This window comes from Thalassophryne amazonica, chromosome 22, assembly GCF_902500255.1.
Source record: "Thalassophryne amazonica chromosome 22, fThaAma1.1, whole genome shotgun sequence".
Taxonomy (NCBI): Eukaryota; Metazoa; Chordata; class Actinopteri; order Batrachoidiformes; family Batrachoididae; genus Thalassophryne; species Thalassophryne amazonica.
Window position 1 is genome coordinate 26066256 of NC_047124.1, and position 12645 is coordinate 26078900.

A 12645-nucleotide genomic window follows, 5' to 3' on the forward strand; every position below is an offset into this window, starting at 1 on the left:
AGAGGGCTGACAAACCACAATACTTGGGTGCGCTGCTCCATGTTGTGTTACACAGCGCAGCGCTGCTCTTACAGACAGAGAGTAGACTTTGATGAATCTGGTGTGCAGGATTCAGTGCTGGCGGGAGAGAAAAAATCTTGAGTATCGATCTTTTTACATGAGGATCGTTCAATATCAATACCAGCGTTGGTATCGATATTATCGATATTAGGATTGATCCGCCCACCTCTACCCACTGTTGCTCTCACTGGGGACTACTGGACATCACTGGGAAACCATAATTTATTTTTATTTAACTGCAGCGGCATAAGCAAAATGCTGTTGTTAAGTGTTTGCAGAACAAATGTTATGGCACTTTCATTCATATGGCAGATATGTAGATAAGTAGTGCTATAACTACTTTTTAATTCATTTTGGATTTGCGTATATCAATGCGATTAATCGCAATTAATCATGGAAATCATGCGATTAATCGCGATTAAGATTTTCAATTATTGCCCAGCTCTAATATAACATATAAGCAGTATGAGGGGCAAATAAAGGCTTCACGATGAAGTGGTACAGAGGAGAATTTTCCTAAAAAGAAGTCCTGAAAGTTCAGCCACAATTTCCCAGAAGGTACATCTGAGATGCAAGCCTAGATCTGATGTTCTGGTAAAAGAAAATCCTCCTCTATACCATTCATCATGAAGTTGTATAACTGGGGGATACAAAATGCAAACATAAACTATTTCTCCATCACAGCCACAGAAGGCAATAACTTGTTCTAGGTTGTCTGGGTGTCTTGGTGGCTTTCCTCACTCTTCTTCTTGCACAGCCAGTCAGTTTTTGAAAAAGAGAATAGTTGAACCGATGTTCCGAGACGTGTGATCTTGTTGAATTTTGAGCCTCATCACATAAAGCCACAGTTCCGTGGGTCGGGATGACCTAACCCCACTGAGTTGTGCGCCCTGTTGTGCTCCACTTTCACTTTCACTTTCATTCACTGAATGATTCTTGAATAAGTTAGCTTATATTGACGGGCAAATAAATGTATGAATTGTTCATCCAAACACAGTAAGATTTACTCACTAGTAAAATAAGTTAAGTAATCTTAACCTGGAGACTTTTTTTTATGATTGCGATAATCGTTCATCACAATATCCTCATTTCTTTGCGCCTTAATGGTCTTTTGGACTTTATTGGACAGAGAAATTACTGTAATTAAAGTTCAGTGATATTGGCCCATAGGAAAAACTTGCACATAAAATATTTTTTTCACGCCATGGTCAGACTCGGACCAGCAGCCTAGACATACACCTGTTAAATCAGACACAAAAGGCTGTGATTTGACACTTTTCTGCTTTACTCCTTCATCTGCCATCATATTGTAATAGTTTTGCAGTGTGCACACTGATTACAAATGGATCAGAAAAGTCCGCAACTTTGCAGCGATGGAGAAGTTTGCATGACACGGTTTATACTGTCACTGTGCAGCTGCATGAATCTGGCTTAAGTCCATCGCAGAACAAAATGCGCATGCGCAGTTACGCGGATAAAAGAGGTACGTCAACCCGTGGTGTGAGTCTGGGTAGAGAGAACTGCGCATGCACGTGCATTGCACAGTTGCGCGGTGGCTGGCCTCTCGACAGGAATGACATCTCATTAGGACACCACCACCACCCTCTCCCTCACTGCAGACATCTCTCCTTCTTTCCCTCAGTACACCACCCCCCAGACATCACAGCAGCAGCCTCCTCCTCCTCTCCCACCTCAACACAACCTCCTTCATATGTCACTGTAGACTAGGTCAGAGGACAGCTGAGGAAGCTTCATCCCAGGAAAGCTGCAGGCCCAGACAAGGTGTGTCCCCGACTACTGACGACTGCACGGCTGAACTGGGAGGACCACTACAATGTATCTTCAGCCTTAGCCTGCAGCTAAAGAGAGTCCCACCCTCTGGAAGACTTCACGCTTCATTCCAGTTCCTAAGAACAACCAGCTCGGTGAGCTGAATGACCTTCTGACCAGTCGCACTCATGACACAATTGAAGACGTTATACCGGCTCTTCCTCAACTTCCTCAAACCCCAGGTGCAACTCACCCATGACTGTCTGCAGTTTGCTGTGGAGGGTGTCATCCTCTACCTGTTACACTGAGCCCAGCCGCACCTGGAAAAGGGAAGCGGCACAGTGAGGATTCTCTTCCTGGACTTCTCGAGTGCCTCAACACCATCCAGCCCCTTAATGCTTCAAGACAAACTGAACAGGATGCGACTGGACCCCTACCTGGTCACTTGGCTCTCCAGCTACCCTACCAACAGGCCGCAGTATGTCAGGCTGCGGGACACCACATCTGTGTGTGTGTGGTGTGTGTGTGTGTGTGTGTGTGGTAGATAGGTAATAACTTACGCAAAGTTTCTATAATGACTTGGAATGGTGTGTGAGTTGTTATCATATACACACTATAATTATTATTACTATTATTATTTTATTTTATTACTTCTATTTTGTCCTTTGATTTTTTAAATGGACCACAATGGAAAAAAGTGTTTTCACTTTTTTGTGTCAGCCATGTATTTTTAACGTATTTACAATTACATGCACTTACACTCACACTTTTAATATAAAGATGATTTACTGCCCCCTGCTGGAAAGGTGTGTGTCCAAAATGTAATTAGCAGCGTTGGCTAATATTCATAGATTCTCCAAAATTATTAGTCCTATCAGCGTGCCGTTTTGGTGCCGTTCATCCTTGACCCAAAATACATAAGGATTCCAAACAGCAAATTTCAGCGGCGCTCTGTTTGTCCTTGATCCAAGTTGCAACACACGCATTCACAGCTGTTTGTCTTTACCACATGCGGGTGCTTGTAATTTGAAACACAAATGACATGGAGATCAAACACAATACGTTTCACTCAAGCTGTCAGCAACATGAGACTGAACTCACTCATTGGTAACAGCAACATAACATAACTAAGCGACTAAACCTAGAAACTACAAAATAACAAATCAGTAACACTAACAACCACTGTTAACTAACATGAACCACAATAACAACATTTTAAACCTCAAACTACCGTGATGCATTGCAGCACGACATCCATTGTTCATTGGTTAGCAAAAATTGCTAATTTCTCCAAAAATATTTTGTGTGTGTGTGTGTGTGTGTGTGTGTGTGGTGTGTGGTGTGTGGTGTGTGTGTGTGTGTGTGTGGGTGTGTGTGTGTTGTCTGTGCCTTTTGTTTATGGGCTGGTGTTTGGTCCTCTGTCTTTCTCTGTATGGTCTTATTGTCTGTGTCTTTGTGTTTGATCCCTGTCTACCTGTCTTATCATCTGCCTCCCCCTGGTGGCCGTTCTTACTTTTGTCAGTGTCTGTGAGCTTTCATGTCTGTTTGACTTTTTGTTGTGTCTATTCCCTGGGTTTATTTTGATCATGGCTTTGTCTCTGTTTCAACTATAGCTTGTTCTTCCTGTTTTATTTTGGTGGTCTCACTGTTCAGGTATGTTTGTGTTAACTTCTTCCTGTGTTTTTTCTCCAGTTGGGTTGATTGCATTATCCTCACCTGTCTAATTTGTGCCATTAAGCCCGTGTTTGTCCTGATGCATTTGCTGGTTCTTTCACTTTGCTTACATTGGTCTTCCTGCTGAGTTCTGTAAGTACTTTGATAATTGTTTGTCACTTCTTGTAGCATCTGTATCAGTTTGTGTGTGTACTCCTTCGTCTTTTTTTTTTTTTTTTTTTTTTACTCCTGTCCTTTTGTGTCACTTGTTTGGACTGTCTGTCACCACTGGAACATTAAATCATCATTATCATCTGACTCATTACTGCCTGCGTCTTGGGTTCTATTTTGATTTTATATATATATATATATGTATGTATATATATATATATATGTATGTACACACAGACACACCCTTTCGGGCACATGGGTGCTTTGTTGGACTATTTTATTTCTATCTTTCGTTGTAAGTTTTTGTTCTTCTGGACTTGTGTGTACCGAACACACTATTTGAGAAGTGAAATGAAGTTTCTAGTATTTACAGAACGTGTGCAATAATTATTTAAACAAAAGTAGGCAGGTGCATAAATTTGGGTACCCTTGTCATTTTATTGATTTGAATACATGTAGCACTAATTATTGGAACACAAAATTGGTTTCGTAAGCTCACTGACCCTTGACCTCCTTACACAAGTGAATCCAATCATGAGAAAGGGTATTTAAGGTGGCCATTTGCAAATGTTTCTCCTCTTTGCATCTCTTCTAATGAGTGGCAACATGGGAGCCTCTAAACAACTCTCAAATGACCTGAAAGCAAAGATTGTTCAACATCATGGTTAGGGGAAGGATACAAAAATATATCTGATATTTCAGCTGTCAGTTTCCACTGTGAGGAAAATAGTGACGAAATGGACGACCACAGGCACAGTACTAGTTAATGCCCAAAGTGGCAGGCCAAGAAAAATCTCAGATAAGCTGAAGCGAAGGATGGTGAGAGCAGTCACAGTCAACCCACAGACCTGCTCCAAAGACCTACAACATGATCTTGCTGCAGATATTGTTTCTGCGTTGTTCAACTATACAGCGCACTTTGCACAAGGAGATGCTGAATGAGACAGCAATGCAGAGGAAGCCTTTTTCTGCGTACACCCCACAAACAGTCTCTTGAGGTATGCAGTGGGTAAAAAAAACTACTTAGAAAATAGAAAACAGTTTGTTCAGATAAATAATACTAAATCAGAATTGTGTAATATTATATGTGGAGTACCACAAGGGTCGGTACTAGGACCCAAACTGTTTATTTTGTATATCAATGATTTTGTGAATATATCTAATGTACTTGGTAGCATTTTATTTGCTGACGATACAACATTATTTTACTCTGGATCAGATATACAGGAAGTAGCACAAGTGATAAATACAGAGTTGGAAAAAGTGAAATATTGGTTTGATATAAACAGATTGTGACAGATTAATAATTTCCAACATAGTAGGCCCAATATTGGGCCACAAGTCTTTAAACAGCTTTGTTGGTATAGGGTGAAACAGACAAGTTGTGCTTTTAGCAGAAGTTACAAGTTTCGACAACACACCTAGTGAAATAATATCAAATGTGGTAAATTTGGGTGATGGCACCCACCTCAGTAACAGGGTGTAGTGGCTGGACTAAGATATGCTGGGATACATTTAACCCTCATCAGCACACATCATGAAACCGATGTTCCAGACAACCTGGGGTCCACGCGGATTGCAGACCCCAAGAGAAAAACACAGGAATACTGCATTGAAATGTGATTGAAGTAACGTTTATTTGCATTACTTACATGCATTCAGGCACTTTGAAATTGAATGTAACTCGAGGAGAATATGCTTTAAGAAACAACAATTTAATGCAGCATCAGGAAAATTAAGGCTTGTATCAACACTTTCTGATAACCTTGATCTTAAGCTAAACCTGAACCTATAGAAGATCAATTATATGGCACTTACCTCTAGATGTTCTAAATGTTTATTAAAATGCCCTCACAGCACACATGCAACCTGATTATAAAACCTTATTTCATCTTTATCAATCGAAACTCATGTAATGGAATTACTTCTGGGTAATGCTAATTAAAAACATCCTTATCGCACACATGTAGCACATGTACAAGAAATGTTCTGTTATCTAAGAATGGTTCACCTTCTCTCTCTCATTGTATTTACATGCATTTATCACACACGATGCTTGGTGTTGAGTGAGTTTTGCTCACATGCATGTGAGCATGTTTGGTATATTTTCTTGTCAGCTTCTCTTCAAACTATGCAAACTGTCTGTGGCACGGAACTGAGCGGGTCACATTTTCAAGCTCTCTGTAGCAATCGGCTAAGCTAAACTATCTTGGTTAAAAGCGAAAGCACTTCTTTATCAAACTAAAGTTTAATGTATCTGTAATCTAAGGACACGTCAACCAAAATACCTAAAACACCCTGGGCCAGCGAAAAAGCTCAGAATAAGACCAATCGACTTGAGGAAATCGGAAGGTGCTGAGAAACTAACCCCTAAGTGAAACCTCGAGGAGAAGCGGGGATCTTCAAAGCAATTGCAGCCCAGAAAAGCAACACTGGCTCACATTGACAGAGTTCTGACGGCAATCAACGGGATCAAGTTGGACATTAAAGATTTTCAAGACTGGAACAAGAAGAGGACCATATTGGTGTCTGAGCTTAATCTCTAAGGTGGATGACCTACTAAACAGGAGCCGTCATTCAAATCTGGTGAATCTCCCAGAACGAGTTGAAAAGGGAAATGCACCTGCTTTTTTGTTTTTGTTTTTTTTACAGAAGTTGCTACCCAACATCCTGGAATCCGAGACCTTCCCTGTGCCACTGGTTATGGACTGCCAGGTGCTCCACAATCCTCTGCTCCGTGAGTCATGATATAAAGTTTTGTAAACTTCCGTGACAAGATCTGAGTCATGCAAGCGTCTAGAAAGAAGGGCAAGATCATGTATGTAGGCCACCATTTCATGTTTTTTCAAGACATCACTGAGTTATCCAAGAAAAGAAATTGCTTTGATGATGTGAAACAACGGCTACGGGACGTGAAGGTGTACTTCATCTGATTATCACTACACGCTGACGTGGCACCAGATACGTATGTAAATATAGTTTAATTCACTTATTGTATTAAGCCGACTGTGAACAGAGGTTTACTAATTGTGTGATTTATCAGTTCATAACTATCCTCGTTGTTAGTTGCTGGACATCCAGCCTTTCACTGACGCAAGGCAATCCTCTACGGACATTGGGCCTCATGTATCAAAGTTGCACACTTGTGGCATAAATTTACGGTGTAAATTTGAAGTACACCAAAGTTGCCGTGACATGTATCAAGCAGTGCGCACCTGCCCATTTCCAGCGTATGCCTGACGTAACCTTGATAAATGCGGCGGGTGAAAACAATCGTAATTATAATAAACACACCCATAAATATTCAGACTCCGCTTCAGACACACCCTCATTTTACGACATGGAAGCCAGGAAGACGGCAAAGAAAAGAACTCCACCAATCACGACGCGTGCCAATAGAGCGTCAAAAGCAGCCGTCGTATCAATTGTTTTTGTAGTATAATCAAAAAGTGTTACAGTGGTCCCTCGTTTATCGCGGGAGTTACGTTCTAAAAATAGCCCGTAATACGCGAAACCGCAACGTAGTCAGCGCTATTTTTTACAATTATTATAGACGTTTTAAAGCTGTAAAAACCCTGTAAAACCACTTTATACACTTTTCTCAATCAGGCATGAACATTTTCTCACTTTTCTCTCATGTGTAAACACTCTCAAGTTCAAACCTTAGTAGAAAAATAAGACCAAACTGTTTTCAGGCCCAAACATTTGTTTGAGAAATAAAAATAGAACATTTTCCTATAAATATTATGATGGCTTTTAGAACTAACGAATTTAATTTTAACGATCAACGTACGAGGTCGGACACATAAGAAATTATTATAGTGACTGACCAGTATTTCACAGATCGCGCCTCTGCGTCCTGCCGCCGCGCCTTTTTCCACTCACATCTCACTGCAGCAGGTGTCTTTTTCCGAGTGACAAACACAGCTATAAGTAGTGTTGGCGCTCTTTTTTTTCTTCTGGGCGAGAAGATTTTTATAAACAGACACGCAGAACACAGAACACTGTAAAAAAAAAAAAAAAAAAAAAAAAAGGCATGCTAAATTGGACTAAAAAACTCCGTGAAACGGTGAGGCCGCGAAAGGTGAACCGCGTTATAGCGAGGGCCACTGTATTCTCTTTTCACGTCAATAATTCTTGACATGTGGATATTTGCTCGCTCAATTAATAAGACACGCCTAATCTGTCGATTTCTTTATTCTTAAAGTATTTCTTTATTTATTTTATTGTAACAAACGAATGGAGATGACACAACAAGGGAATGACAACACTACTATCAATTTCATTGCCTAAACGATCACACCACATAAGTTAAGCTCAGCGCTGCTCTGGCTCCAGGCTCGAAGTCTGGAGAAAAGGTGAGCAGCGCTTTCTTTGCAGTCAGCGCTGTGGCCATGGATCGTGCTCGATAGACCAGCAATCCCGCAAAAGAGGGATTTGTATTGATTATTATGTAGTATAATCAGGAAAGTGTTATTTATGTAATATATGCATTGATTTCAATGATGGCACTGTTTATCAGGCCGATCATATTCATTTTTATGTGGATTCCAGTGCTGGTTCATTTTGGTGTATAATTTACACCACCTCTCGACCTGGTGTATATTTTCAGCGCACACCCCATATATGCTCAAATATCGCCGTACGCACGTTGATACATGAGGCCCAGTATGTGTATGAGATTACCAGCAGTTATTGGCAAATGCATTGCACCTGAGTGTCATCAGCGTAACAATGAAAAGAAATCCCATAATGCTGCCGTGTGTACACAAGGGATGCTATATAAAGGGAGCAAAGCAGGGGGACTAAGACAGACCCCTGTGGAATGCCATATTTCATGTCACCAGGTTAGACATAGTGCTGTTGTACAGTAGTGTTCAGAATAATAGTAGTGCTATGTGACTAAAAAGATTAATCCAGGTTTTGAGTATATGTCTTATTGTTACATGGAAACAAGGTACCAGTAGATTCAGTAGATTCTCACAAATCCAACAAGACCAAGCATTCATGATATGCACACTCTTAAGGCTATGAAATTGGGCTATTAGTAAAAAAAAGTAGAAAAGGGGGTGTTCACAATAATAGTAGTGTGGCATTCATTCAATGAGTTCGTCAATTTTGTGGAACAATCAGGTGTGAATCAGGTGTCCCCTATTTAAGGATGAAGTCAGCACCTGTTGAACATGCTTTTCTCTTTGAAAACCTGAGGAAATGGGATTTCAAGACATTGTTCAGAAGAACAGCGTAGTTTGATTAAAAAGTTGATTGGAGAGGGGAAAACGTATACGCAGGTGCAAAAAAATTATAGGCTGTTCATCTACAATGATCTCCAATGCTTTAAAATGGACAAAAAAAAACAGACACGTGGAAGAAAATGTATCTGTGTAGGCTCTCAGTTGTCCAGGTGGTTTCCATAGTAGAGAAGCTTGAATCTTCGACTGGACTGGGTTTCGCTTCAAATTGCAGAAGCTTCTCAGCTAAAATTCTTGCTCTGGTGGTCTGACTTCTATCTTGACTCTTGTAGAGAAGAATGGAAGAAAATGGAAACCAACCATCAAAATGGATACAAGAATAACCAGAATGGCAATGGTTCACCCACTGATCAGCTCCAGGATGATCAAAGACAGTCTGGAGTTACCTGTAAGTGCTGTGACAGTTGGAAGACGCCTGTGTGAAGCTAATTTAGTTGCAAGAATCCCCCACAAAGTTCCTCTGTTAAATAAAAGACATGTGCAGAAGAGGTTACAATTTGCCAAAGAACACATCAACTGGCCTAAAGAGAAATGGAGGAATATTTTGTGGACTGATGAGAGTAAAATTGTTGTTTTTGGGTCCAAGGGCCGCAGACAGTTTGTGAGACGACCCCCAAACTCTGAATTCAAGCCACAGTTCACAGTGAAGCATGGTGGTGCAAGCATCATGATATGGGCATGTTTCGCCATAACAGTTCATATAACAGTTCTTCATAACAGAAGATTGCCTTGCAGCAGTGAGAAGCTGAATGTCTAGAAATTTCCTACTTTTAAACACTGATAAGACTGAAATGATGGTTCTTGGTCCAGTGAGACATCGGCATCAATTTGACCAGTTAACGCTCAGCCTCGGCTCGTGTGTCATACATCACAATGACAAAGTGAGGAACCTTGGGGTAATTTTTTATCCTTCGTTGTCCTTTGGCCTCCACATTAGAAATATTACTAGGACTGCTTTCTTCCACCTGCGAAATATAGCGAAGATTCATCCCATCCTGTCTATGGCTGATGCTGAGACCCTGATCCATGCATTTATCTCTTCTAGACTGGACTACTGCAATGTTCTATTTTCTGGTTTACCGCGTCTAGCATTAGGGGTCTCCAATTGGTTTCAAAATGCTGCAGCCAGACTTTTGACACGAAGCAGAAAGTTCGACCACATTACACCCATTTTGGCGTCTCTTCACTGGCTTTCCTGTCCCAGTGAAATCAGATTTTAAGGTTCTGCTACTAACCTATACAATTATTCAGGACTGGCACCTCCCTACCTAGCTGCCTAATTAACCTTACGTACCGGCCCGGGCTTTACATTCTCAGGGTGCAGGACTGCTTTGTGTCCCTAAGGTGAATGAGAAGTCTGCTGGTCACAGAGCTTTCTCTTATCATGCCCCTGTTCTGTGGAATGATCTCCCTGAGGCAATAAAACAGATTCTGTGGAGATTTTCAAGTCCAGACTTAAGACACACCTTAACTTTCCTTTCATATGGCTAGCATACTGGTACAGTTTTGTTTCACGCCTTTTACTCTTTTAATTCATTATTAGTAATTGGAGCGGGCTGCGGCCTCAACTTTACCTAAATTCTGGGTCTTTTTAGTGAAGTTTAGGGCTATTGGCCGGCGATCACCTTAGTATTTCTCTGTTTTCTTGTTGTTTTAATGCTGGCAATTATACAGTATTTTTTGTCTTTCTGATGCCTGATTCTGTTTTTTCTCTCTGTTTAAGGTGCAGCTCCATCCAGAGATGGGAGTTGTATTCATGTTGGCGACCCTTCTGTCCTGTGCGCCAATAGCACTTCTTGTATATTCGTCCGTGAATTGTTCTGTGAATTGTTCTGTAATTTATGGTTGTAGCATGGCCCGGGCAGAGGGTCACCCCTTTGGGTCTGGTCTGCTTGGGGTTTCTTCCTCAGAGGGAGTTTTTCCTTACCGCTGTTGCTCTGGGGGTTGGTAGGGTGGGGACCTTACGTGTGTGAAGTGCTTTGAGGCAACTCTGTTGTGATTTGGCGCTATATAAATGAAAATAAATTGAAAAATAAATTGAAATTGAATTACTTGGGTTGTTACTGACATCTGGTGAAACTTTCATATCAATAGCACCTTTAGACGCTATCATGTCAATGTGGACCAACATCTGTGAGGAATGTTTCCAACACCTTGTTGAATCTATGCCACAAAGAACTAAGGCAGTTCTCAAGGTAAAAGTGGGTCCAACCTAGTACTAGCAAGGTGTACCTAATAAAGTGGCTTGTGAGTGTACATTCATTCCTGCATTTAAGGCCTGCAACAAATTCCAAAAAAAAAATTGGGATGGGAATAATTTATCCAAAATAAAAGTGCTAACTAATTCTTCAGTTAAAAATGCACTACATTAAAAATCAATGGTTTCAAAACTGTATCATAAATGTTGGTGTGGTTCTGAAATGGACGTGGAATTTGGAATGGACTCTGCCATGGGAACAGGCCCACTGAATGGCATAATGGATGACCCCTTCCTCTGACTGGACACCTGCATGGACTTCTTGTCAAATTCATCGTTTGTTGTTATGTTCTGTTTTGTAAAACTTTGCAAATCTTTTAACAGTTAGAATGGTGTAAGCAGTCGGTCACCCCTTTGAGTCTGATCTGCTTGAGGTTTCTTCCTCAATATCAACAGAGGGAGTTTTTCCTTACCACTGTCGCCTGTGTGCTTGGTCTAGGGGTTGGTAAGGTTAGATATTACTTGTGTGAAGCGCCTTGCGGGAGCTGTGTTGTGATTTGTCGCTATATAAATGAAAATAAATCAAAATTGAATTGACTTGGTATTAAGCAATGTTTTTGATAATGTGACACACTAGAATGCTATCATGTTGTCTTAAAAAAACAGACATGTTAAATAAATCAAGACTTGGATGTAGGTCGTTAGTTAAGTATATGTCTGAATACTTACCAAGTGCACCAAGAATGCACGCTACCCACAAGATGTCTGCTATCAGAGCGGGAATGAAAAGGATAGCAGCGATAGTGTTGCCATATTTCTCTTGAAATGGGTCCATGATGGTGACATAGTTTTTCGCCCGGATAGGTTTGACAAGGAACACCGCACCTGGCAATGCAAACAAAATATGTTTACTCTTCATCTTTTGGCGTTTGCTTATTTAAATGAATTACCTCAAGGTTGCCAATTTATGAACTAAAACAATTGATGGCAATTGGTTGCCTCAATCATTTTTAGTTCTACTAACTTTTTTGTGTGTCAACACAAACAAGTTAGCACTTGTAAAGTTTTGTACTTGTAAAGTTATAGAAACAAAACCCTTTATTGCAATAGTAGTTGATTGAATCCAGATGGACTATAAATTTCTCTGAACAATATTTCAGTGTCACCGCTATGGATGATTTATATAAACACGACAGTTGACCGAATACCCACCTATAAGAAGATTTAAACAGAAGGCAGGAGGGCCAACGGCCCAAACCAAGCCCTTTGTAGGATCGTAGACTATTTCGGGCAGTACCCATACTGTAGAGCCTCCTCCAACCCAGTAGCTGAAAAATACCAGAACACACACAGTCACAACACAACTAATGAAAACTGAATGAAAAAAACTGTAGAAGTTATCTTTTGGCGAAAAGACGAGCCGAAACCTTCTCACATTAAGTCTCTTTTAGTCGCGTTTTTTTAACAGACTACAACATGGCGCCTGCGCGCCAACAGAAAAGCCGGAAACAGAACACGTCGCCCGAACTCTTAAAGGGACCG

The 12645-nt window shown here is 40.8% G+C and overlaps 1 long non-coding RNA gene across 1 annotated transcript; it reads right to left on the reverse strand.

The window, feature by feature from the left end:
• Positions 1–11923: 11923 nt before the first annotated feature.
• Positions 11924–12393, reverse strand: LOC117504143. The gene is made up of 2 exons (XR_004558732.1): positions 12316–12393; positions 11924–11988 (listed from the first exon to the last, which is right to left on the reverse strand). It is a non-coding gene; the product is annotated as an uncharacterized LOC117504143 (long non-coding RNA).
• Between the last annotated feature and the right edge of the window lie 252 nt (positions 12394–12645).